General features: G+C 33.0%; 1 long non-coding RNA gene across 1 annotated transcript in view; it reads right to left on the bottom strand.

Annotated features, from left to right (window-relative positions):
- Positions 1-22802, bottom strand: part of LOC123613122 (uncharacterized) — a 492248-nt gene that overhangs the window by 148715 nt on the left and 320731 nt on the right. The window contains exon 4 of the long non-coding RNA XR_012510231.1: positions 9711-9890. This is a non-coding gene — a long non-coding RNA (uncharacterized LOC123613122). The remainder of the gene's footprint in view (positions 1-9710; positions 9891-22802) is intronic.

Here is a 22802-nt window from a genome sequence, read left to right as displayed (position 1 = left end):
ATCCAAATCATCTGGATTGGTTATATATTGTGTTTATTTCTGGGCCCTTCTCCAGACTTAAATGGGAATTGGGGGAATTTGTACTGAAATTCTGCAATTTTAGCAGACTTCTCTGCTATTCCTTATCACACTGAGGTTTGAGAATTACTGTTTTCTAGAAGACTGCATGTTTGATTTCTATCAATTCAGGCATATTTAAAAGCCAGGAAGATTCATAATAAAAGTGATAATAGATAACTTTTAAGTGGAAGAAAAAAAAACTCCACAAATTATAGATACCTCATATATATATATACTTTATATAAATGAACATAATGCTAAAAGGAGAAGAACAAAAAGGAAGTAGTACTTATTTATTCATTTATTCAAGAAATATTTATTAGCCTCCCATTGAGTGGCAGTGTTCTAGAAATTGGTGTTTGGCATTAAAAAAGTGCCCTTATGAAGCTTATAGAAAAAAGTCAAGCAATAAAACATGGTGAACTAGAAAGTATGTTAAAAGGCAATAAATATAGAAAAGAAGAAAATACAATTGGGTAAGGGGGACCAAGATTGCCAGCAAGACATGGTAGTAGAATTTAAAAGAGGGTGATTGAAACTAACCATACTGAGAAAATAGCCTTTGAACAAAGATTTTAAGGAAGTGAGGGAATTATTCATGGTGAACATTCCAAGAGGAAACAATCCATGCAAAGGCCTTATGGACCATGTATTTTCCCCAGATAATCACATTTTCTTGCATATCACTCATTTTACCAAAGAAAAATAATTTGTGACATTCCTTCTATTGAGCCAATATCCCTATGATCCTCGCTGTAGACATTTCTTTAGTGTGTATTTCTTCCTGGAGGATTTCAAATACCAAGCTGGTATATCTTTTCTCTTTGCAATAATGAAATCATCATGTGTCTTCCATGATAGTTTTACTTAAAGATTAATACTACTAATATTCTAGAGAGTGTAAGGGAACAAACTAATTTTAATCCATGACAAAACATTTATCCACAGTCTTGATTAACAACCATCATCAACTTAGAAAAAGAAAGGCAAATGTTTTATTCCTATTTTTCAGATAAGAAAATTAGGCTCAAAAATTAAATGATTTAGTCATGGTAGAATAATGTATTTTCAAATTGAAGTCTTTTGATTCTAAGATTTGCACATTTTGTGTTTTCAACTGATTTTAAGACTTTTAAAAGGAAAATATTTTACTTTGTAATAATTTGTGGTAGCCAGTCTCCAAGAAGGCACAAGTTTCACTTGTTTATGAAATTGTGACATAACATTAAATTTCCAGTGGAGTCTAAAACAAGGATCACTAACTCCTGGTATTTTCACCATCCCATAGCCCTTTTCCACATTAAAGGGGAATGACATTTGTAACCAAAAGGAAATGATCTAATTGATGGAGTGTACTGTCCAAAGCTGACTCACAAAAGAAATCAAGAAGTCCATCTGGCTCTTTCTTTTGATCATCTTGCTTTGGGAAAAGCCAGCTACCACTCTATAAGGAACAGAAGGAAGCTTTTGGTGAGAAGCTACTTGAGAGAGACATCTTAGGAACAGATTATCAGTCACAATCAAGCCATCAAATGACTTCAGCCCTGTCCGTCATCTTGACTGCAACCTCATGAAAGAATCCAAGACAGAATTACCCACTTGAACCATTCCCAAATTCTAGACTGAATGACCCACTGTGAGGTAATAAGTTTTTCTTGTTTTAAGTCCCTATTTTGGAGGATAAAGAATTAGATAACTATTGTACACAATATACACATATGTAAAAATGTAAATGAAGTAAATGTTTCTCCAATGCCAGTACTTGCCCTTAAAATGCATGATATATTTATTCTTCAATCCTATTCTCTTTTGTCAAAATTATTTTGTTTTTGACTCCTTAAAATGTATTATTCCATGAGTTGATCAACAACATCATTACTGTTCCAGAAAGAGAATCAGGTGAATGCAGCTTCAAGTTTTGTTCCAACTCTTTTGGTGTTCTTGAGCCATTTCCACAGAGAAATTCTGGATATTCATTGTTTGTCATCTGTATCATCTGTTTATGAAATTGTGACATAACAATTACATACCCAGTGAAGTCTGAAACTAAAGGAGAAAAAATTTTCCTTCCTGTAGGATATTTCTTATGTTGAATAGAATCAACTGCTATGTAACTCTTAACAATTGGTCCAGTTCTATTATGGGACTAGCACAGTGGAGATTTACTCACTTTTCTATGCCGGTTATGTATATATTTAATTACTCCACTGCTCACCTTTAGATGTTCTTACAAGACACTCTCCTTTCCTTGTTCCCCATATTTTGCAGATATCTTTGTTGCTGCTGATTTTTTTTAAACATTGCACTAAAACACAGTATTTTAGATGGTATAAGACTGGCACAAAGCATGCTAGAATTATAATTTTAATATGGATCCCAGTCACATTAATGTCTTCTCAGGCAATTTTTCTTTGTTATAAAGTGGCTTATACTGCTGGATAATATTAAATTATGGCAAATCAATACTTGTAGCCATATTTTTCCCGCATTAAGAATTATCAAGTCATGCTACCTTTTCTGTATACTTGAACACTCTATGACTTTAGCCTATAAGATTTTATGGTAAGCAAGTGACTAGTATCAATCACAACTGCTGAGCAAGGAGGAGAACTTACTACTAGAGACAAAATAATACAGTGGTTAAACACATGCGCCCTGAAGCCAAACTTCTTTTCTTGAATCCCTAGTCCATCATTAACAAACTGTAAATTTGGGGAATTACTTAACCTTTATGTGTCTCATTTCCTCATCCATACAATGAGGATAATAATGGTTGCCTCATAGTGTTGTTATGAGGCTTATATATGTTAACACATTTTTAAAAAGCAGTTTGGCATCATCTTTGATCTTAAAAAAGGTCATAGGATTGGTTTCCCTCCAAATGACCATAAGAGAGAAAAATACCAAATGCAGTCTGTCAATTGCAGATTACATTTGATATTTGGCCTTAAAAAAATACTAGCTTTCATCGTCTGTTGCTCTCATGTTCCTCACTCAACTCATCTTATAAAAATAGCTAACAATCATTTAGTTTATATTAATGGCTAGACACTGAACTGTATGTTCTATACGTGTTACTTCATTTAAAATTCATTTCAATCTTATAAGAAGATAATAATCATTCCCATTTTCTAGATAAGGACACTGAAAATGTAATAATTTAAGTCACCTTAAAGATGGCTTTAAAGTGGCAGTCCAACAGCTCAGTCTAATTTATAAATTGTCTTGTTTAGCCAGAAGATCAGCTACTGATAGTTTGAGTCTCAGTTTGAAGCTGACGTAAAAGTTATCCCAGGACTTCAGAGAAAGCCAGAGAATGTCTATTCCAGTTCATGCTACGTACCCTCCCAGCTTTGGCCTGGAACCCCTGCATTTTCCAGGTTATAAGAATGCTTTAATCTAAGCTGGTAAAACAATCTCCTCTCTATTGATCTTAAATAATTTCTTTTCAAAAACCTTGGAGTGAGGAAGGAGAATAAATTCTGAAAGAAATAATAAAAAGAAACCTTGTTGGAAAATGCAGGTCTTAATTACACACCAAAAAGAAACTTTGAGAATAAAATATTATTAGGTTTTGTATCTCAAAGATGGACTACTGTAGTTACTTGCTATTGTCAGAGCAACTACATGCTTTTATTTGTAGAACTCTTGGCTGTCATCCCCTTTTGGAATTCTTCTAAATTCATTCCTCCTTCCACTGTCAGCCTGTATCCAATAATTGATCCATGTGGGACTACAAACACTTGACTCTTCCAAATCTGGGACAGTTTTGAAGGGTTATTCCATCTGAACGATTATCCATCCGTAGTACTGGCTCAGACTTCCACAAAGCGTATCACTGCTTCGCTTCATCCTTTGCCCAGTCTTTCCCTCATTTCCTTTCCCCAGATGTTAGTACTTCTAATAGATCTTTGCATGCTAATCTCCATCTCAGAGTTTGTTCCCAGGGATCCCAACTGACTAGAGCAAGCTTATTAGAATATATTTTCTCTCTAAGCAAACATTTTCAAGCTCTCTTTTCAAATATTTTATAGCGCACAAGTGAGGTGTAGATTTGGAGCAGCATTTCATTGAAATACATTTTTTGTTTCATTTTGATTTTCAGTTTTTTGGTTTTTTTTTAATATGTCAAACTGGCTTAATTAGGCTGCCTAATGTGCCTTTAACTTTTTTGGTGCACTGAAGGCCGTTTCTGCTTCTAACTTTAGCAAATACCAGATGATCTGACTTTCTTCACGAATTATTTTCTTGATGATTTCTAACTTTGGATCTCAGTCATCCATAAAACAGATAGCTTTGAAATAAATCTTGTGGTTGTATAGTAGAGAGATGTGGAAATGATAACATTCACATTTCCTATCCTGTACAGAAATATTTACATAATGTAAATCCAATTTATTTCACATTTATTTTTACTTGGAATTTCCATTATATATAAATCCGAGCCCTTTGGCAGATGTTGAAATTCCTTTTTTGCTTTTGAATTTATATTTAGCTATAGAAAAAATCCCTTTTGGTCTGATCTTTCCTAATTCTTAACAGCTCATTCCCACTCATATATAAAGCCACCATAGGAAGCATTCACTTTTACTCATTTTTAATATTTTATGGTAAGAAGAAACAGAATTGGATTTTAATGGCTCAACACAAGCAGAAGGCAAAAACACAATCTTCTAATCTTCTAATATGAAGGTTAATTATGTGGAAGGTGATGGCCAGATGTCCTCTCTTCCTTTTAGGCACAGAACAAGGATAAATAGGTTTAAACTTAACACTGAGGATTCATAAAATCACTATGGGCCATGCTTTGATGTAGCAGGGAAATAGATACCTCATATCTAGGCATGAATCATAAAAAGCTCCTGTGCCTTAAATCTCCACTGTCCTCTTTAGTTCTCTGTCAGGTGAAAATGACCACTGAAGCCACATGTTTAAGGTAGTACAGTATTTATCTGGCTGGGTCTGTTTGCATGAAACAGATTTCTGTAGTGCTGACTGGGAATAACCAACTGGATTTATGTCATTGAGAAATAAACTTTTATTGTATTAAATCACTGAAAGTTGGGGTTTATTTCTTGCATCAGCTAACCTTATTTTTATATATTGAGATTAATTTTTAAAAATAATAGTTTATACATGTTTTTGCTTTAGTAAGAAATGATATATGATAAATTCTAAAAGTAGAATTTCTTCTCAAAATGGTACACAAATTTCAAATGATATTATCAAGTTGAAATTTTAAAATACTGTATCATTTAATTAAATTCAATTGTGCAAGCTTCACTCCAGATTTGAATCAGAATCCACATTTTAATATGATCACAATATTAACATTTCATAGTAACTATTCATTTTAACTTTTAAAGAAGCAATGGTTTACACAATGGATAGGCAAAGTTGCTGGCCAAATAGGGTCTGCTACATTACAAAAGATTAGTATCTTTAGGGATTAGTATAAGGGAAAGGATATGGAGAGCTTCACAAATTATTTTCTCTATTTCTGCTTCAGTGGCCATCTTATTTTCATATATAAGTTTTTGTTTTAAAAGCACGAGAAATTACCATCTTGCCATCTTAGTATTCATCTTGATCCCTGACGATAGAATACTCTGTAGTACATCTGCATATATAAGGTTTTAGCTCTAATTTAATCTCTCTATTCACCTTTAGGTAATACTATCCAGGAAAAACAATATTCCTACTTTAATAATATTAGAAAAATTCCGTATGGAATTAAGCTAAGTCATAACAAAAAGTATTCTGGCAAAAATGGAAAAAAAAAACATTCCAACTAGAAAGTAAATTTACTTATGTGACCACTTTAAAAGATTAGGAACATGTTAGCAAATCAACTGCTTCATCTTTAAATTGAACATACACACACAAATATTCACACATATCTTACATTTCTATAGTTCATGGAGGTTTTGAATAATCATACTTTTCCAAAGGTGAATTTAATGAAGATGACTGACAAGCTTCACTATAATGAAGATGGTGACAAAGTGTTATAATGGTATTTCAAACCAGCATGCTCATTTTGGTAGTGCTATCATATATGAAGTCTTACCACATTTAAATACTAATTTTCACAACCAAATTAAAAATGTGTGGCTCCTAAATTCATAGAGAACAAACAAAACAAAACAGTATTAGAGCTACCCCTGCTGTTATGCGGTGCTGTGTCTAACACTTGTGGGCAAACCATTTTACAGAACCAAGCAGTTAACTCTGAGATTAAGATCTTGAATAATAAGAAGACTTCTATATTTTCAGTTTAAAAAAATAATTCCTCCTTTTCAGTCTGTAATATAGAGTTGATTAATTTTTTAAAACACTTAATAAAGAAGCCTTTTTTCTTGAAGCTGTTTAGGAAAAAAAAGTTGAACAACTATTTCTCTACAGCGCTTGAATTTTTTTAAGGTGGCTTACCCCCACCGGAAAGAATGCTTGAGAACACTTGCTATCAAGCAGAATCCTAGAATTTTAGATGTGAAAGAGATCTTGGAGTTCAACTCTTTTAAAATTCAATTCTCCAATGAAAAATCAAAGAAGAAAGCATTTGCTACCGTTCATACAACCCCAGCGGGTTTACACCAGAAGCTGTGATAGGACTAAGGTTGATCTCCCGCCCACTGGTTGTTTGACTATGCCACACTATCTCTTCATTATTCATTTGAGTACTTAGTTGAGTTTGTTAAACTAAAGTTTGTTTCTTTTCCAACATTTAAAGAAAGTTAAAAAGCAGAGGCAAATTAGAATAAAGCCTATCTTAGAATTCTTGCAACGTACTTCATTTACTAGTTAAAACGCCCACATATTGTGCATATTTTTACTTAAACAAAGAACAGGATAACTCTAATTTTGAATATAATGGCCACAGGCATCAGTTAACATAATGAAAAGTATTAAATTAATTTTTGGTCTGACTGAATATTTTACATAGCCGCCTGGCTATTTTTGTAAGTGGTTATCCCACCTAAAAGGCCACATGGAAGAAAAACCATTGATCAATAAATTTAGAAACAACCGAACTATAAGAAGTACTCTTTTTCAATTTTCCACTCCTTGACAATTTTCTAAGGAATTTAGTTTCAAACTGGAATTGCCATCAATTTCTATAATAGTTTCAGTTGTACAGAATAATAAATAAAAGTTACTTGCCATAGGGCATAAGGACCAACATAATTTTTTCCTGATGCATTTTAAATGCCTCACTAATTCTAGGCAGTGATAAGCCAGTAAAACTTTTACTACAGGAAGAGAGTATAAAGGGTATTTTATCAATACTTTTCAACTTTCTTCCTTTTGTATTATTATGTAGTAATTATTTGGTATCATTAGGAAAGACTCATTTTAGGATAAAGAGTATATACGTGTCATGGGAACAATTAATAAGTGCTTTTTATTGTAAATATCCTTTCCTCATCCCAGGTTTTATGATCACATAAGACAGTAGACTTGTAAACATAAATATTTAATTCCATCATATATCTGGGTCTGTGAATGGCTTTCTTTATAATGAAAAATCTAGTTTTAGCCAACATTTGGTAAAATTTGTATGTTTATAAAGCATTCAATCAGCAATGTCAGGGAAATGCAACAAAAGATTTCCCGATGAAACCTGCATATTAAGAATGTGACTGTATTCAAGAAGATGAAGCTGACAAAGTATTGGAAAGTAGTTATTCACTAACAATGGAATCATATTATCTATCAGCAAAGAAGAGAAACTGAAGAATATGAAATGAACTAATCCATAATTCTTAGTCTACTTGGAAAACACATTTACTTGGGAAAATACAGTAATCGTATCTTCAACTCAATGTTAAAAACTTGTGAAAGAGACTATAGTATTTTTGTTTTTTGGGGTTTTGTTTGTTTGTTTGTTTTGTTCAAAAGATCAGCTCTATGAAAGCAGTTTAGACATACGGGAAAACTGAGGAGGCCACTTCTGTAATAGGGAAGAACAAATCTGCCTCCATATTAGATCTATTCCCTTTAGCTCTAACCCTGTGCTCTGTTTTCTGTGCTTAGTCATACTGGTTCTGTACCTTTTGTAAAAGAATGTTGCCTATACCCTGAAATATACAAGACAGTCCACTCTCAAGGCTCTGACTTTTTTAAGGGGCTAACACTGTTCTACTCATACAGAGATAAAAAGTTGCAGAAAAGAGAATAATATTCCTCTTATTTGAGGTTTATAGGAACATTATGATCTAACCTATGTGGACGGCTACAAGAACAAAGGATTCTGACACCAAGAAATTCCCATCAACCAACCACACCCCCTCCCTTTTAAAGTATAAAAGGAGCCTGAATTCTGACTTCGGTAAGGTAGTTCTCAGGGACATTAGTCCCCCATCTTCTCAGTCTGCTGACTTTTCAAATTAAGTTGTTATTTCCTGCCCTAATACTTCGCCTCCCAATTTATTGGCCTGTCATGTGTCCAGCAGACTGAGTTTAGACTCAGTAATACTTCTTTTAAAAAAGAGTAGGAAGCTGTTGAAACATGAAGGAAGTGACCTTAACTAAACCTATTAGTTGTCAGTATAGATAAAATCAAAATAGGGGAATCATAGGATATATTCTATGGAAATATATTTTTAAAATGAAGCCAAGAAAACATATCTGAAACAAATTTTAAAGCTTAAATTCAATTTGAAACTTAAACCACACACACTTATCTTAGTTAGCATTTCCAGGGCTAAAACTAGTTTATCAATGAACTCATGACTTATACGCAAAAGTAACTCAAGGAGCTGAGCATCTTTTCTTAAGCTTCTGTTGTAAATTAGGGTCTCTTGAGCCAGGACAAGATTTTGTTAATTTCTTTTAACAGTGCCTTTGTTTGAACACACTGATTAGAACATGATCTAGTAAAAAAAAAAGACATTTAAAAAACGCTGTTTTGCTAATGTTCCCAGAGTAATAAAGAGTGCTACAAATCTCATTGGGAATTCTATTCACTTACAACTGCTATTCTAATTTAATCACCTTATCCTCAAGAGAAGAAGGGTCAAGTGAGTTTCTGAAGATTTGGTACTTAGCTAAAGATGTAAGCTTATGCTAAAATCTGTTTTTTTTTTCTTTGAGTAATTAAATCTCCCCCTTTAATACCAGGAAGATCTTATCTCTAATATGATCAAGGGCAGTAATTTTTTCAGTGAATTAAAAAGCAAGTTAATCTAGAAAATCACAGCTCTAATGCATAAATAGTTTAAATTTTTTATTTTAAATTTAAACACACACACCTATACACATACACAAATAAAAATATACTATTTGATATACAGCCAAGTCCATTCTAGGGCTGTAAGGCCCAACTGGAATGCTACATGATTTTACATTAAATAGAGTCACTCATCATTTATAAATTAGTTTTTTTTTTTTAAGTGAAGTGAGAAGTTAAAGATTATTCTGAAGTAGTCTGAGGGCAGAATCATCTAGAACATTGTTTCTCAGTCAATAGAAGTTTTTTTATTTGCCTTTATTGAGTCAGCTCAAAGCACTGAATTAAGTTTTCATAAAACAACTTTCTTTCCAGTGTTATAAGTGCTTGACTTACATAATACTTAATTTCAAATACCTTGTATAACTGGCTTAGTGACTACGATAGTTTGAATATTTATCAGTAAATATTTGCTTACCTCTCCTTCATCCTGTGGACAGAGAATGTTTCTATATCCCACTGATGTTGGGTTTGGCTACATAACTTGATTTGGTCAATGCAATGTTAGTGGATGTGATTTCAGCATAGGCTTGAAATATGCGTGCTCTCTTGCCCTTCTGTCATCACAATGACAATAACATGCTCTGTGTAGCAGCTTCTGCCAGAAAAATGAGAAACACATTGAGTAGAGCCACCCCAGCTGACCCACAGATGCAAAACCATGTAAGTAATACTTCTGCTGTATGCCACTGAGTTTTGAGGTACTTGTCATGCACCAATAGAAGAATAATAGAGAAATAAACTCAAATGACTATAAAAAGGCATCCAATTCAGCTTGTTAAAGCATATACATGAGGATTAATAGAATCATAGTAGCTATAAGCTTAAGCATGCAATGGAATCAAAACACAAAAACTGGGAGGAATCATATTTCCATTTGTATCACGCCTTTGTATCCTTTATTTTTTTTAATCAAAGGTAATTTGGCAGACAGTGTTAATCATCATGTGTTGGGTCTAAAGATATATAACACATGTATCACGACACAATGTTATTTCAAAGTGAATGATGAAAAATCATACTTCCATTTTTTTTTTTTTTTTTTGCCATAGCCATCACTGGCAAAACCTATCACTGAAGTTGCCATCTCAAAATTCTAGTGAGCTCAAGATTTTTGTCAAAAAACAGCTACATTAATCTGGGCTGCTCAGCATTTTGTAGCTTGATGTACTGTCTTAATCACTATGCCTCTGTTAAGTACCTTCCTTTTCCTCTTGAATCATGTTAGAGTGACACATTTCTAGGTCTTTACATGTCAACAGAATAATGTATAGTACTGATCCACTGCAGAGCACCTCTGACCATGTCTGAGACACATTCACATGTGACAGGCCACATGGAGCATACTCCTGGCTCCTACCCTCACACCTCCTTTACTCCAAGCTTGGTGGACCCTGTTCAATCACTGCCACTTTTCACAATCGGCTGCCTTCGTGAAACACCAGAAAAAGGGAATATATTGAACCATATCTCAACATCCAGGTCTCCCTTCTAGTCATAGTTGTACATCTGACACACATTGAATTTACTGTGCCTAACACACCTGTTTCTAATCATTCAAATATTATTTAGAGAGCACCTTCTACATACCAGGTATCACTCAAGAATCTAGAATACTGCAATGAACACAACCTGACAAAACACCTAGTTTCAGAAACCTATATTCTAATCCAAACACAAAATGTACTAAAATGGTGGAAATTAAAACCCAGTAATGATGTCCAATCATTACATTAGCAGAGATAATAGATTTCTACTCTCTACTTGTTTTTAGAATAACTTTTTTCCTTCAGTGAAGGAAAAAGAGTGAGGAAGAATGTGCTGTCTTACACGACAACTGGCAAGCTGGTAAGATTTATAGAAAGCCAAAAGAAAAATTTTAATAAAAGGGAATTTTATCTAATTGTACTCTTGAGTATTGTAAAAGAAATAGTTATGAGTCTAGTTATGAGTCAGCACACTTATTTAAATAAAATATGCTTATTTGAATTAACTAGATATACATAGGGAGGAGAATCTCAACATCAAAAGATAATGACTTTGGTTAAATATATTCTTAAAACGAAAAAGTACAGAGTTATTGAAATTATAAATTTTATTAATACAGAAAATTTTATATATTAGTAACTTTATAAATTATACAAACACTATTACTTCTCTAGAAAAATTTTATGAAAGTCATGTGTGAAGGAACACAGGAATTCAGATATTGTGGAACATTCTTTTAGCCTTGAGACAACAGAGCGTATCAATAAGGAGTCATAATTTTTTTCTATAGTTCATATAATGTGATATTAAAAAACTATTGCACATTTTTCTTTTTCTATGAATAAGTACTAGAAATATATAAATATGTTAATTATAATCAAATGTTAACATAATATTCATATGTTTATGATACATATTAAAACAATATAGTCAGGTAGTTATAGCCTTTATTTTGTGGAACACAATTTTGAAAGAATAATATTTAAAGGAAATTTTGAAGTCTTCATGTTTTCCTGTCTCAAATTTAAATATTAAATATCTAAGAAAACACAAATGTTCAAAATGTTCTCATGAAATAAATAGGTATTTCTCCAGACATGACAGGTTTATTCGGGATCAGCAGAGAACTGCAATTTGGGGTGTATAACTGTGGAGTCATGTGCAAGTCCCCACAACAAAGTACTGAATGGAGAATGCTTTCAAAATGGGGAAAAGTAAGTTGGGAGGCTTATAGCAAACAAAGAGTTCATGGCTTTTCATTGGCTGAGTCTTTCCTCTACCTGTTAGGCTCTGCTATCATTGCTGGGGATGGGAGCTCCCCCTCCCTATCTCCCACCTCTATAAAATTGAGGCTTCTATTTATTAATTTAACAAGAAGCTATACCAGGTATCTTATTAGAGTTCTCTAACAATTAATCCATATTTCTAGCTGTAATTTCATTGTATTATTTTCACTTCACTAAAAGTGTTTCAACAATTGAGAACAAAAAACTGCTTACTTTTTACCGTAAATTGGGAATATTTTACTTAGGCAACTTATTTTCTGTTTGTTTAAAAGTACAGCCATCATTGTACATGAGTTGGTAGGTAGCTTCCTAATAATAATTAATAGTTGTCTGTTTTTTCTCACAGAAAAACTAAAGCCATTTCTTTGAGCAGAATGCATCATCAATATTCAGTGGAACTACAAATGAAGATGAAATGAGCCTTCTGCAGAAAACTCAGATTGCAGTTCTGGCTTAAAACCTATGTTGGCTTGTCACATTCTACAAGGCTCTATCATTTCCCTGGTTTCCAAGTAAACACATTAAACAAAACAAAGCAAAACAAAATACGCAAACAAACAAAACCCTTGGAATCTGTCAATGAAGAAAACAAAGAAGCCTTCAATTTCAGTTTCAAATTCGTGCTAATTAGTTAAATAAACTCACTGGGATTTGAGTTTTAATCCCTCTTTCCAAATCCCTAATGCTTCAATTTGATTTGTCACTCTGTTCCATGGTGGAGGTTTTATAGTTATTTTATTGATTTAAAAAAAAGCAATTTAGTCCACTATCAATATATATCAAGTGTATCTTAAACTTGATTAAAATTTAATTTGCTATCAATACCTATTCAAATAACCATCTCATCTGTAAATTTTAATAATACTGAGTTAAATGTTAAGAGTGAGCATCTATTTTATTCCATTTGCCTATTGGTCGCTAATACTGAGGCCAGTAATACTCTCCCACCTCGCTCATTATGTAAAAAGTGAGATTTAATAACCAGTGTAACAACATGACCTTTTACTTTTCCTAAGACTGATAATCACAGAGTTACTTTGCATAATTACAACAAATGACACTAGCGCAGAATTTATACAAAATTTGAAATTATTTAACCTTTCCCAGACAACTTCTCAGCCTTCTGTCAAGGTAAAACTATACTAGTAAGACAGTTTGTTTTTCTACCTGTGATACCACTGGGATATAGCTTTTCTTACTTTAACACTAACATTAGGAAGAGGATGTATTATTATGACTCTTGTAAAATCCAGTATTGGTCAAGATGTCTTATCAGCCTGTGATGGCAAAGATCTTTTCATAATTGACCAGGTGCCAACTTGTTCTTCTTGGCTTATTTTGTTTTTGTGATGTAACCACAACATTTGAGGTCTTCTTTCTCCACTTATTATTTCCATCAAACTATGAAGACTCTTCTTTTTTTCTTCCTCTTTATCGTATTTACCAGAAGAACTCAGCATAATCCTTAAAATATTCACACACATTTTTGTGCACTAGATTTCCATCCCATCTTTAACTTTTTAGCAAATATAACTGTTACTTACATTCCTTTGTGAGTATTTCTTCATGGCACTACTATTTCTATTGGAATATAAATGGTCATTATTTAGTAAGTATTGAAATTTCATATTTTTGTATTTGATCATTAAATTCAATACAAATATATATGATCATCAGTTAAACAGGAAAACAGTACATTGAATCTAATTGGAATTCTCAGATACATCTTTAGAAGATGTTATCAGAGCTGAACATGTTTGTCATAAGCATTAATACATGACAAACCTCTGCTGTTAATCTCCTCAGGAATCCACTCCTTCCCTCCCACACCTTGGGAATCCACTCCCTCAAACAAAATGAGTATGAACCGTTTTGGATGACAAATGGGTACTTAGACACATAAATATGTCAATTTACTTTTTACAAACAATTTAATGTGTTTCCTTATTAGGAATTGTATTACTTTTCTATTGCTGTATAACAAATTACCACAAACTTAGCAGTTTAAAACATCACCTATTTATTAGCTCACAGTTCTCTACGTCAGAAGTTCATTCCATGTGGTCCACGCAGTCCACAACTGCATTTTCTGCTCAGGATAGTGCACAGTTGAAGTTCAAGTCATAGCTGGGCTGAGCTCTAATCAGAAGGTTTTAGGAAAAAATCCAAATCCAGGATCATTCTTGTTGTTAAAATAATTCCATTTATTGGGTTGTAGGATTGATGTTCCTGCTCCCTTGGTGACTGACTGTCTTCGAGTAGCTGTTCTCTGTTTCAGGAGGTCATTTTCAGGTCCTTTTTCATATGACCCAATAGCCAGTTCACACATGGATGTTTGCTTTCTTCGAGATCAGTTTGACTTTCTATTTTTCAACCAGCTGGAGAAAAGCTTCTATTTTATGTCATTAGGATATACCTGGATAAGCTCCCTATTTTAAGGTCAACTGTACTATATAACATAACCTAATCACGAGAGTAAAATCATCATCTCTACAGACCTAGGGATTATGAAAGGTATGTATAACACGAAGAGGGAAACCCTGGGGGTCTTTGAATTCTGCATAACACAGAGACATCCACAATTAAATGATGCTATAATATACTGATGCCTATACATTTTAAAGTGAGTGTATTTCTTTGTCTTTTTGTCAAAAGGCTCTGAAGTAAAATATAAATGTTTCTAAATGTAATTCATTCATTTCCTTCCAGTTTTCCAATAAACCCTCACTTTTCATCATTTTCACTACCTAGAATATTTTTCTTGCCTTTTTCTAAAATTCTGATTCTACTATACCTCAAATTGGGAAACTCAGATTATGAAGGACAGAATCATGTGTCAAGTAACAATGCAAAAGTATTCTCGGTAGAATGGAGACTCCTTCAGTATGTATGATTAATGAATTTTTCATGCATTATGTCTAAAGACACCAGTTTTGTTTACTTGAAGGTGTTTTGTCAACAGTTACTTGCTTTGCTCTATTACATAACATTGTAGGAGAATTTTTAGACCTGTGATTCTTTACTATTCTACTATAGACTTTAAATTATGTATTCTGGAATGGTTCTGATAATGGAGTGTGAGTTGTGATTCCTTTGTCTCTTTAAGCTATCAAGTTTGAGAGCATGGGAAACATAAAAATACTGAGTGCTTGGGAATTTTTAAAGACATCAATAAAGGAGAGATATTCCCATAGAAAGGCAGAATAAGGTGTGAAAGAGCCCCAATCCTGGAATCAACTGACCTGACTTTCAGTCTACATCCACTACCTACTGAGGTACTGGGCAAGATATTTTGTCTCTGGATCTTAACTTTCTTCTTGTGAAATGGCAATGAAAATAACTCACTGCCTTGTTATGATAATTATATGACAAAATAAAATGACAGTGTAAACAACAACTATGAATTCTGAGACTTTTTTTTGTTCAATGATTTGTTAAACGTTCTACAAAATAAGTATTTCTCAAAATAATCTACAACAGTGCAATCCTATATCTTTGAGAGAATATTTCATTACTTACCTGTTTATATTACCTGTTTTTCTTTTGGGAAGTGCTGGATTTCTGGAGATTTGTTTTTGTATTAGAATCACAGACTCGTGGCTTGCATTTGCTGAAAGCACTGCATCCTACGATTAAAATGAGTACTAGAGAGTGACGAGCAGAGAAAACCTGTTTCTCATGTTGGCTTCATGTTATGGCAATTTAGGGCACCAATGGATGATCTCTAAGTTCCTCTCCGAGACTACCATCCATAATCCTATCATTTGAAGTGTTACACAAGGATTAGTAGTTGTAAAACATTTTTTAAATCCCTGTTTAAAGCTATTTTATGAGTATCACAAAATCATTGCACAAGCTTAATTTCCAATTCCACAGGAAAGGATATGCATGGGCTCTTTATTATTAAATAAATGTGCTGGATGATCCAGCTTAGTGTGATTGTAACTGCCTACGATTAATGTAAATTTCATTCTTACACTGTTTATTGATGGAGGCTTTTACACTACAAAGTGCACAAACAGAACTGGGATAAAAAAGCTGGGGTTTGAGCAGAGGACTCAAGGTAGTGATCTGCAAAATAATCCGAAAGAATTTTCATGAGAAACTACAAGCAGAAGTCCCTTTATCCTAAAGTTAACCTTTGAAAGTGAAGCTATGTTATATCACACATCTATCTACTACTGAGACTGGAATAAAATTTCAACTGTACCTACATCTGCAATCCTCTAGTCCCTGCCATTCACACATACCTTTAGTTTCCTTTTTCTATGTGACAAGTAAATATGAATCCCTTCAGGTGAAAAACAAAATACAAAAGGAGTATGTGGACTGAGAAGGAAGATAATATTGCAGATATTCTAAAAGGAGTGATTTTTATTTATGAAAACCAAGACTGATTTAAAATAACTTATAAAGATGAATACTTCAGAAATATTAGGCCAGAAGGGAATTTCATTATGAAGCACTGCAAGCTGTGTGAGGTGGTCTAAACCATCTCGTACAATTGGTGGTTGGGAATAAAAACTAAATTATATGTGAGGATATTATGGAAATAAGAGATAACAAACTTTACGTGGAAATATATTCAATTTTATATTGCAAAGAAGAAATTTAAAAAATAAGAATATACTGGAAGGCATAAAATTGAACACTGTAAAAGCAAAAATCTCACTCCTCATCCCATCATTCTTCAATCTTATCAAATATTTTACTGGACTTTGAGTGCATTATTGGTGACTAAAAATAATTACTTGTAAGTTAGAGTCCTTAACCATTATTGGATCAGGAATTTAATTGAAAAATCACCTCATCAGAGCATACATCTCAGCCAAGTACAAATGTGAAAAATAAACAGCATAATTGCAATACCTCAGAAATGGTTAGGTGAATACAATAAATATATAACTGAAAATCCATAGGTCTTTACTTAGATTCATATCTCCCATACATTGGTGATTGCAGACCATCCTTTACTATTTCTGCCTCAGATTCTTTATAGGTAAAGTAGAAATGACAATTACTGTTATTAACAAATTGGCAGGAATGCAGTGATAAGGCAATGAAATAATAGATGAGAAATTACTTTGAAAAGTTAACAAATACAGTTTATATATGGGGTCTAGGTCCAACTACATGATAAACTCTGTGTGAGATACATAGCGATTCTGTACTATCTTTGTAAATTTTCTATAATTCTAAAACTATTCTAAAATTTTTAAAGTTTATTAAAACATTGATAGAATACAAAATAGAATTATAATTACAGGAAAATTAAAGTGATGTAATATATCTATTTGCTAATAAATATCTCCTTTCTTTACTTTTTAAATTGAATTGGAAGTATCAAACCATTATGGTGTTTATATTTTATTATACACATTCAAAAGAAAATATAATAGTTTTGTTTAAAAATGTTGATTACTGAAAATTATAATCTTAGAAATTATTTAAACTTGTGATAAAAATTTGTAGATGCCAACTTAGACTTAGGGCAGGATATTCATGGTTTTTCAAATCATTTTGTGAGCTTACGAATAAAACATTATTTTGAATAACTTGATATAGATAGTAAAGACTTCATGATTTCAGAATCACTTAAGACTTGAAGAGGGTTTGCTATTCTGATAACACTTTTCAAAAAGGTACATAATTTTCTTATTCTTGGTGCAAGAGAAGCCTCACAGTCCTTGGAACTTCCCAGAAGCCTTTCCCCTTTAACTATGTTTAAATATGATTGAGTTAATTATCCTTTTCCATTTCATATTTTGCACAGCAATATATGGTATGATTTACAATCTACCCCTTTTTTGGTTTTAAGTAAAACTTTATTCCTCATGTCTAGGGCAATATTAAGCATCAAAGAAGTCACACAGCACCATATACTAGTGAAAAAGTAAATAGCACTAGTGATATATGGAGAAATATTCAAAAAAGGATTTTAAGTCATTTTTAGTAACTAAACTGTCCATAGAAAAGAGATATGTTCTTCTAAACTTCTGAAATGTTTACAGTCCCCTTGGACTGAATGGGAGTTTTGAGATCATTCCTGTATTTGAGAGGTGGGGAAACTGAGGTTCAGCAAGCTAGTCACTTTCCAGTCTCACAACTAGTTAAGAGACGCACACAAGATAAAAATTCAGTTCTGTCTGTGGAGGCTGTTCTCAGTACCTCGAGGCCAGGAGTTCTCAAACATACCACCGCTCATTTTATCAAGTCACCAAAGAGAGTCTCAAGTGGAGGGGACTGTACAAAAGCTTGGACACCAGGAGATAGAGATCATGGCAGAGAGGGATGGCACCATAGAGTTTCTGTCCACCAAAATTCTTAACAGATAGGGTTTGAGAAGTGTCTATTTTACATTTACTCTTTTTAGTTTTTACAACACCCCCCCCCCCCTTTGTGGCTGAGGAAACTACACTGGTTTGGTAGGTTATCTAAGACCACTTAAGTCGTTAATACTCAATGCCAAGTTTATAAACCTAGTTCTTAAATTTCAAATACTTTTGTAAAAATCTTGTGTTACCAATTAGATTGAAATACTTTGGTAATATGATACATCATATGCCACCTTGGCACTGCTATGAGCATTTGAAAATGTGTAATAATACATGTCTGTATTTGATATGTTCACACAAATAATGAGATAAACCATAATCAGGCTCTATGAAGGAAACAATAGTAAGAGTTTAAACTGGGTGCCTCCCTCGAGCTTGATTTAAAGTTAGACAGGATTCTTCCAGATTCTAGGACCCTGACCTCCCCTTTCTTAGAACATTTACTTTAGAAAACTTGTCAGTGTAAATCCTTCTCTGCCCTTGGAGATGTGAATCTTTGTAAAAGCCTCTTGCCAGTTTTGCATCCAGGACTGCCTTTCTCAAGGACTTAGGAGCAGTCCCTTTGAAATGTAGTCATCAAGGAGGATAGAGTCCCTATCTCACCTTTTCTGTGGGAGGGCAGGAGCTTAGCTTCAGCAGGTTTCTAGCTCCAATTTGTTTCATTATTTTCTCTCATGAAGAAAAAGTTTACTTTTATTTTGGGTGAAGCCAACTAGCAAACCCAGAGGCCTACAATCCCCCTGCTTTACCTCAGCTTTTAAAAACCCTACTGCCCTTTGCTTCAGTGGAGTTGAATTCAGACTCATTCTCCTTATTACAATAGTCTTGAATAAAGTCTTCCTTGCCAGTTTAAATGTGTCCAGTGCAATTTTTGCTTTGACAATTTACATCTCAATTCCTAACCATAGATTAATAATACTTTAGTAGGTAAATTCAAGTAAGTTCTTGGAATCAAATGTGACTTCTGTTTAATTCAGAATGATTCTGTCAATGTTAATCAGCATAGAATGGCCTTTGAATACTCGTTTTGCTTTGTTTTGGTCAAACTCAAAACTAATTTCACTTCTATTACTGATCTCGTAAGTAATTTTCCCTACTCTAATCAAAGCAAGCAAGCTACTGTTTTCTAGGTTCTACCACCATTGTGGCCATGGAACCCCATGAAATGGAACACTGACAGGTTTCTGATCATCAAACATCATTTTCATACTCAGTTGATGTGGGTAGAAATTATAGAACAAAGTAAATGTTTTAGAAATATATTCACCACACCCTACATGCAGACAAAGATAGTACTGCTGTTCCAAGACAAACTCTTGGAAGGTTTTCTGTTCACTTTTCTTTTGTTTCTTGTTTATCTGCAGGGGATTTTGTAACTTTATCCTATCAGTACATACCAGTCTTTTCATTTGACTTTTTTTTATTATTATTAAGGGCTTTCTTTCAGTGTCTCTTTGGGTTGCTCTGAATTCTTGTTTTTTTTTTTAATCTTTTTACAAGGGAGACATTCACATTCTTTGTGATTGTTCTTTCTCTCCCATATACGTCTTTTTAAAATAAACTTTGAGCGAGAGCAAGGGCACCCTTTGCAAGGTACATGAGACTTCTTTCCGAACAAAAATTTTAAATTTGAGTCTCTCTGGGGGCCAAAGGATTAAAAATGGGTTTAACAGTCTTAGTTTAACAAAAATGGCACCTTTTTCTTTGCATATTGGAAATGCAAAATAGTCTTCACTTGAAACAAAACAAAAAGAGTGCTCACCAATCCTTCCTATAATAATCCTTCCTATGCAGTCCCTAAGTCTAAATTTTATTTTTCTACTTGTGATAGGGATTTTGTTACAGAGAATTATTTTTCTACTATAAAAATAGTTATTCAAGAAAAATAATAAATGACAACTGATATTTGGCATCACTGCTGGGTAGGTAATAAGGAATTTTCAAGAATATTTCAAGCTGAACTGCACATTGCACTTTCTCAAGAGGGCAATCTTTACTCATTTAATATGAACATTTTTTTTTCCTTGAGATAAAGGTCTAGAGTATTCCATGAATAATTTGTATATTTAAAAAGAATGAAAAATAGAATCATTTTGAATGATTTCGTTCGTTCAGATGATGTAAGTGGAATTTTGCCACTAGAGATGCCAAACTATTATTTCAAGGAAGATAAGAAAGATTATTATTTATTAACGTTCAACATTTAATGTAAATTATACAGATGTTAAAAATACTCCCTCCACATACTTTAAAAAACTTTGAAGACCAAGCAAAATATGCATTTGCATTATATATATCCCTTAGGGCAACAATTTTTAGACTTTGGTATTGAAAACAGATTATATAAAACAAATAATCACACCGTCACTTACCACAAGCAGTTCAACTGTGATCAAGAAACAAGTGTGTAACATAGCAGTGAGCACAATTACCAAGCCCAATGTACAAAATTCACCAACCCATGACTCATCAGTACTCACTCTCTATCTATGATAAAATCATGTGAAATGACTACTTGGAATAATATTGTTCACAGCAAAGTAGTAAGTGAAAAATACTGAGTTCTTTACAACCTGTTGTGTTGCCTCTTCTTAATCTGTACTGCCATATAACAATGTTTCCTTGGTATGAACACAGAAGAAAATGTGTAAAACCATGGATCATGTTGTTTCCAAATCCAATTAGAGTTAAACTCTAATATGAGTATAATAAATTTAATCAGATGACAAGATTGAGTTGTCCCTTCTCAGTTTTTTGTGCAAAAAATAAAACAAAAAATTGTACAGAGAATGACTGCTTCCATACAAAAGTAAATGGCTTTACTTTTGTCCAAGGCTTAAACATTTTAAACAGCTTACGACTTGTAATATACACCAAAAGAGGGAGCAACTGTAATTGTACATCTTGACTGTTATACCCATGTAACCAGCACCTAGATTATCAGAAGCACAGAAACCTTTAGTCACTTCCCTACACCCAGGGTAACCACTATCTTGACTTTTAACACTATATATGCTGCTTTTGAAGACCATATACATGGAATCATACCTTAAACATTTTAATCATTTTGAGTGATTCCAGTCATTTGGATGATGTAAGTAGAATCATTATCATGGCTCCATTTATTCAATATTATGCTTATGTATTTCATATATATTGTTGATCATAGCTGTAATTTGTTCATTGTCATTGCTGCATAATACATGTTTACCATCATGTAAACATGGGACTGCTTATCCACTTTAATGTCTACAGGCATTTGTTCAATTCCACTTTCATACAATTACAGATAGTATTGGTATAAACATAGTTAACATGTGTTCTGGTGAACGCAAACATACATTTCTGTTGGATATGAACCTAGGAGTAGAATCATACATAGGGAATGCATTAGCTGTTCACTTCTGGTAGACCTGACACATAGTTTGCAGTTTTGGTTGTACTCATTCATACTTTTTTACCAGACTTTTATCAGAATCCCTGTTGCTCCACTATCAATACAAGGTACTATCAATACCTCATATTTTCTGTCTTTTACATGTAGAATCATTCTGCTGAGTTTGTAGTAATATCAAATTATAGTTTTAATTTGCATATTTCGGATCACTAATGAAATTGGAACTTTTGCATATTGGACATTTGGATATCTTTTGTAAAGTATTTGTTCAAGTCTTTTACTATTTTATTTGTATTTTTGTCTTTTTATTTGTACTTATATTTTTAATTGCATGCAATGACACCTATTTCTCTATAAAGTTATATTATTTAATATAATGACCTAAAACACAAGAACTTATTAGATTAGTAATAATGGCCTAGATTTTTTTCTCCCATAACAACGACTAGAAACCACTTGCAGTTTATTTTTCCTTTAAAAATTACAATTATCAGAATGTATTTAGTTATGGCTAGACTCTTTAGGAGCAAACTTATTGATAAGAGAAAAGAAAAACTAGAATATGGTAAAAATTAATTTATAGTTTCATTTTTTATTCATGAAAAATATTCAATTGACAGTTTATAAGGCATTTTTCTAGAGATTAGGGACACAATTGCCCCTAAATTCTTGTCCATGCTATAAGTAGAAACCAATTCAATTATCATAAGAACTAATATTTTTATATAGACATGAAAGACAAATTATTGCACACTCCTCAAATCTGATCCTTAACAGTATTGTAAAAACAGAATCCTGAATTAAATGAACTAAATGCATTTAATGAATTAAAATATATTCTCCAGGGTGAAATTTCTTTTATTTTTATCATTTGAGTTTCCTATAGTCCCAATCAATTTGTTTCCTGAGAGAGATAAGAGTAGCAATAAGGTTAGGAGGTACTGGCTAGAGGACTTCATTGATTTCCTATGAACAAACTAGTTGGGATACTTTGTGATGATGAA

Source organism: Camelus bactrianus, chromosome 11, assembly GCF_048773025.1.
Source record: "Camelus bactrianus isolate YW-2024 breed Bactrian camel chromosome 11, ASM4877302v1, whole genome shotgun sequence".
Taxonomy (NCBI): Eukaryota; Metazoa; Chordata; class Mammalia; order Artiodactyla; family Camelidae; genus Camelus; species Camelus bactrianus.
This window is presented reverse-complemented; position numbering and strand designations above follow the sequence as displayed.